General features: G+C 43.6%; 1 pseudogene; it reads right to left on the bottom strand.

Moving 5' to 3' along the window:
- Positions 1-4,855: 4,855 nt before the first annotated feature.
- Positions 4,856-5,827, bottom strand: LOC9647455 (annotated as a pseudogene).
- Positions 5,828-6,297: the final 470 nt, after the last annotated feature.

Genomic DNA, 6,297 nt, shown 5'->3' with positions numbered 1-6,297 from the left:
TAAACCTTTATCTCGTACTTGAGGTATTATGTTTATGTTAGACAAGTATATGATTTGATGGCATGAGTTTAGTGTTCAAGTCTTGTGAAGGCAAATTGAAGAGTGATTGTTAGTTGTTTGGAAATTAATGATTGCTTGTAGACTTTGTTAAGGATTATTTAACACTTGCTTTGCTCGATGATGATTTAGCAGTGATAAGCTTGCTTTACTAGATGGTGTTGTAAAAGATCATGTCGTTAAACTTATATAGTTTTTCCATGTTGGTATATCAAGTCTACCTTTGTCGATATCATTTGTTTGCGTTTAGTCCATGGTGTTGGATTTCATGGAGTCTTGGATGTGGTGAATCACTCTTTGATAGTGTGTTATTTGTAACTAAGTAGTGTTGAAGGATTGGTCTCAGATACTAACTAAGGTATTTTTGACTTTGTTTAGCTTGGTTGCTAAAGAGCTTTGAGTGGTGATTCGCTCTTGCTTTCTTTTAGCTTTATTATGGTGTTGATGGCATTGAAGTGATGCCTTGTTGTTGAGATTTGACTGAAATGAAATATCTCTCCATAAGATTGATATTGAATTTCATTAGTCTTGATATAAATAGTGTTGATGTTTGGGCTATAGCTTTATGTTATTGGCATTCATGTATTTACTAGTTAACAATTATGTTGACGTTCAAATAAACTGAGTTGCAAGTTGAGTTAGTTGTGTTCTAGACGAGATTGTTTAGTAGGGGTCAACAGCTTTAGCTTTTCCTTGAAAAGTGATTCAGTCGTGGACTATACTAACTTTACAAGAGGAAGAGTTAATGATCAATATTGAAGATGTTGAATCCTATATATTGATCATTGATGATGATTTTTATGCTTATTATAAAGTGACTTACTGTAAGGAACCAACTCCCCGAGGTGTCGTAGGCTAAAGGATCCCCAAAAGCATGACCGAAATGACAAAGAGTTCATCGGATGGGACCGAGTCTGAGATCGAGTCTAAGACCGACTTTAAAACCAAGTTCGAGATAGAGTCCGGGCTCGAGTCCGAGGCCGACTCGGAGACCGAGTTCGAGATAAAGTCCAAGATCCGAGATCGGTTCTGAGACCGAGTCCGAGGTCGAGTCCGAAGTCGAGTCCGAGATTGGATCCAAGATCGAGTCCAAGACCAAGTCCAAAGTCGGGTCCGAGATCAAGTCCAAGATCAAGTCCGAGACCGAGTCCAAGTACTAATACAGGTCAAGGGGTGAAAGCCCAAAGCGTGCGTCTCCCGGGGGGGGGGGGCTGCAGGGGTTCCAAAAGTATAATAGGGATAGTGAGGTCCAAGAACCAGTCTTGAAGGAACTCTTCAGTGGTGCTTCCAAACTGACTTGAGGTTGAGACTGGGGCCGAGGGGCCTTGGGTGGGAGTGAGCATGGACTCGGGTGGTGCCAGAGGGGCCACCCAAGGAAGTGCTCAATAGCAGCTCCCACTCCCGAAAGGGAAACCGACTGTGGTGCTCTCGGCTCATATGGAGTGGTGCCCTATTTGAGTACCTTGCGGCTCATTGGTCCTCGCCCTTCCCAAGGGCTTGGGCCTTCCCTTTGGGATGGAAGTGGGGGGGGGGGGGGGGGGTAGAGGTACCCATACTAGGCCGTTAGGCCATGGTGTTTCGCCCTAGCGTCCCGAAACATGTGTTGCACTCAAGACTTGGGATTTAGAGGGTCCCATGATCAAGTATTGTAGTACCAAGGGATGTTAAGAACCTGGAGGCTTAGTGTGCTTGGCTACTTGTGCTTGCGGGGAGTGTAGCCGAACCTTAAGTCCAATCTAACCCGGGGAGGGGGATTAGGAGAGATTTGGGAATCCATGAATGGATGGCTAATGCTCTATTGCTCGTGTAGTGAGTAGTTGAAACCAAGTAGGACCAAGTAGGAGTTGGTACCATAGGCGGGAACCTTGGCAAGGGAACTTAGCAAAAGCCAAGGCAGTGTTGGTTGGATAGACGAGGTAAGCTGACAAATTGGAAAGGAAAAATTTGTGGCTTATAATTTGGTATTGGAGCCTTTTCCTCAGTTCTAGCGAAGGATAGAGGCGGATTGCTGGGAGATGGCAAAGGCAGGGCGGAAACAAACCAAGGCAGAGATGGAACCTCCTTCAGAGCTGGAGCCTTCGGTCGAACAAAAGGCTATGGATGAGGAATCCTTGCATGAGGAGGACTCCAATGAGGAAACTTCCAAACAAGAGTCCGGTAGTAAGGTTCGGTCGTCCAAGGCTCAATTGGACATTCTAGAAGGACAATTGGCACAGACCAATGCCCTACTGAAGACTCTCGGACGCAAGCTAAAGCGTGATAAGAAGCGGAAGAAAAGGCAAAAGACTGCGGATGCTGGCAGTGCAGAAGGTGTGAACCCTTCGGCAGGGACTGAGGCAAAACCAAACAAGGTCGAACAGACCAAAGTGGAATCAGTCCCAAGTACAAACCAAAGCCCCCACTGATCTTCAAGGGAGTGAATGACTATAAGGTGGTGAAGGAGTGGTTTTACAATATGGAGGACTATTTTCAAGCGTTGCAGTTACCAAGCTTGGAGAAGGTCTCATGTGCAAAACCATACTTAGCAGATAATGCCAAGTCTTGGTGGGGAACGATAAAGGCCAACGAAGGACCGGTGGCCACTTGGGAAATGATGAAAGCAAGGATCCGCGTGATTTACGTTCCTCCAAATGCTACTCTACATCTAAAAGACGAGCTTAGTAGGCTAAAGTAGATTGGAATCATTTAGAAGTATGTGAATGGGTTTATGGCAAAGAGGATACTTGTCACGGACATGGGGGATATGGATGCGTTCCATGCCTTCATATCAAGCTTGCAAACCTAGGCTCGCGATGAGGTAATGCATTGGAACACGACCAACTACAAGGAAGCATTGGATGCAGCCATCAAGGTGCATTTCAACGATAACCTACGAAAGGGGAACACAACAAGGTTGGGGTCCACATTTAGCAAAGGGGCCAAACCAAAAAGAACTCGAGGAGCTCAAGCACTAACCGATTTTCGAAGATGGCACATTTCATACCCACCACAACGGAAGTGGATGCGGAAGGTGTAGCGAAGTTGTTCTTCGAACAAGTGGTTTGAGTGCAGGGAAGGCCGGAAGAGATCATCTCAGATTGAGATAAGATCTTCACTAGTAGGTTCTGGAGAACTCTTCTAGAACAATATCGCACCAAGTTGAAATTCAACACAGCTTATCACCCATAGATAGGTATTGGGTATTAAGTCAAGTTTGATGGCACTAACACTTCTTGACAGACGGACAAACAGAAAGGGTGAATAGGCAACTGGAGGATTATTTGCAATGCTATGTCTCAGGAGACCAGACCGATTGGGTAAGTCATTTGGGACTTGCGGAAATATGTTATAACAACTCACCACATTCGAGTATTGGGGTGAGTCTATGGGAAGTCATCAATGGGCGAGCTATTGAAGGTCCTATGGAGCTTGGCATGGTTGAGTACCATGGAGAGTTACCTGCAGTGGAGGCATTCATGGCGGAAAGATTCAACATTTGGAATCTAGTGAGGGATTCCTTGGAACGGGCTCAACAAAGGCAAACCAAATATGCGAACCAGAAGCGTTGGAATGTAGAGTTCCAAGTTGGGAAGAAGGTGTGGCTGAACACCAAGAACCTCAGGCTGCCAAGTGGGATCAACTGGAAGTTGACCCAAAGGTAAAAATGCATGTATTCCTAGAATTGAATTGATCTTGAGTTCCTTAAACAGGTTCGCAGGGCCTTACGAGATTAAGGCACGAATCGGTAAAGTGGTTTACCATCTCCGACTTCCTCGAGAGATGGGGAAGATGCAAGTGGGATGGAAGTGGGGGGGGGTAGAGGTACCCATACTAGGCCGTTAGGCCATTGTGTTTCGCCCCGGCGTCTTGAAGCATGTGTTGCACTCAAGACTTGGGATTTAGAGGGTCCCATGATCAAGTATTGTGGTACCAAGGGATGTTAGGAACTTGGAGGCTTGGTGTGCTTGGCTACTTGTGCCTACGGGGAGTGTAGTCGAACCTTAAGTCCAGTCTAACCCGGGGAGGGGGAGTGGGAGAGATTTGGGAATCCATGAATTGATGGTTAACGCTCTATTACTCATGTAGTGAGTAACTGAAACCAAGTAGGACCAAGTAGGAGTTGGTACCATAGGCAGGAACCTTGGTGAGGGAATTTGGCAAAAGCCAAGGCAGTGTTGGTTGGATAGACAAGGTAAGCTGGCAAATTGGAAAGGAAAAATTTATGGCTTACAATTTAGTATCAGAGCCTTTTTCTTAGCTCTAGTGAAGGATAGAAGCGGATGGCATAGGATGATTAATGATCTTTTGTGATAGTTAGTTATTTGCTTTAATGGCTTATGGCTTTTCACAATACCACATGTTTTTGTGGTTTGCTTTGGATTGGTCTTTCGGGTTTGAGACATTGATAGGATGTTGCTAACACTTGTTTAAGCAACTTGAGTTCCTTCATATTATTGATTGGGATTTATTCAGAATAGCTAGTGCAATGATTGGCATTAGGTAATACATTCAATAGATTGGATGTTATTTCCTTTAAGTGGTACATTCACGAGCATCTTACTTGCTAGTTAATGATGCTTTGTGTTCTTTAAGTTATCTTTTGTAAGTTGTTTGACATGCTATTTACAATCTTTAGTAGTTAAGTTTTATCAGTAAGTTTCCTTGATGATACACTGGCTATTGAATTTTGTTGGATGGTGAATCCTATGTTTTCCAAATATGCTGATCTTAGTGGTTCATGTACTCTACTATTGATTGATTGGATGATAACTTATTTGGAATACTTTTGTGTTTTAATATAAGCTTTATTCACTAATAATTAAGTCTCTAAAAGATCAACACCACCACTCCGAGTAGCCATCACTAAACCTTCGAGTGGAGTCATTCCCATGCTTGTATCGATCAATTCCACATATTTGATCACACACACTCTTGCTCCAGTGCCGAGATGGAAGGCAATGAGATTAAGTTCCAGCGCTAGCCTTCCAAGAGCGCAGGAGGCCTCGCCAAGAAGAAACTGGTAGCTCATCCCGTGGAAGCCATAGCACCGTACACCCAGCTCTTTGTACAGCTTCTAGGGGATTCTGTACATGTATGATAGCTGGGGGATGGTGGAGTGGAAGGCTGTGTCAAAGACGGCTATGTGGGGGCAGTGGAAGAGCTCCTCAGCAATTTGAATTCCCTAGAAAGTTTTTGTGATCATTTTAAGAGAAAGGTTGGAGAAAAAACGGGACAAATAAATGGATTTTTCTTTTTGGAAAAAGAAAGTAAAGATCTGTTACCTCCAAGTTTGCTGGATTGTGAAGTGGAGCTAGAGGAATAGCCCTCTCAATTGCTTTCTTCACCTCTTGAGTTATATGCGTTGGTTTGCTAAATTTCTCATTGCCGTGAACGACTTGGTGCCCAACAGTGCAAACATTTTGTGGCTGCTGGAGCAAATCCATCACTTTCTTGAGACCAGCTTCGTGGTCTCTAATACATTTTCCCTGGAAGAAAACCAAAAACTATTAGCAACCCAGCTATCCATGTACAAAGGCTTTAAGATTGCTAGAACATAAATACCATGATTTTTAGATCTTGGGCAGTGGAGATGCTCTTGTGGGAGATGGAGCTCTTGGAAGTTCCAATGCCTTCCACACTGCCCTGGAAAATGCAAGAAGCCACTCTTCCCAGATGATACAGGGCATACCTACAATACATTGACCCTCTAGAGGAACTCTTTCTTCACAAAAATCTTTACTCACTTGATCGATGAGCTGCTAGAGTTGATCACAAGCATGGACCTTGCCATTCACGTGATTAGGGCGGCCCATCAAGTATATTCACTCCATACACTCTGAGTCTGAGTGCTGACCATGGTTTGTAATGGATGTCTGATTAGGTAGAAGAATCTTAATCTGCTATTTTTAATAATTCAGAAAGGTGGTGAGAGCTCTCAACAAGCATCTTTCTACAGATTCATGTCCTTATCTTGTGCTCTCTCACCCCCTATTCTTTCTTACGCTATGGCACCTGCAATAAAATAGTATAGGATCTTAAATGTTCTTGATATCTAGGAGGCTATACAACATCATAGTCACTACTCCTCAAAGTTTCACTTTAGAAGCTATTACTTAAAGACAAAAGTAAAGAATAGGTTTTTTTTTTAGACAAGTATTCTTTGTGTTTGTTCTTTTAGTTACACTATGTGAGGGCCAAGTGTATGGCTATGATGCCATATACTAATATTAGTGTAATGGGATTTTGGTAACCATTGGATTG

This window comes from Selaginella moellendorffii, unplaced genomic scaffold, assembly GCF_000143415.4.
Source record: "Selaginella moellendorffii unplaced genomic scaffold, v1.0 SELMOscaffold_48, whole genome shotgun sequence".
NCBI classification, from domain to species: Eukaryota; Viridiplantae; Streptophyta; class Lycopodiopsida; order Selaginellales; family Selaginellaceae; genus Selaginella; species Selaginella moellendorffii.
Note: the sequence above shows the minus strand (reverse complement) of the source record. Positions and strands in the feature narration are given on the sequence as shown.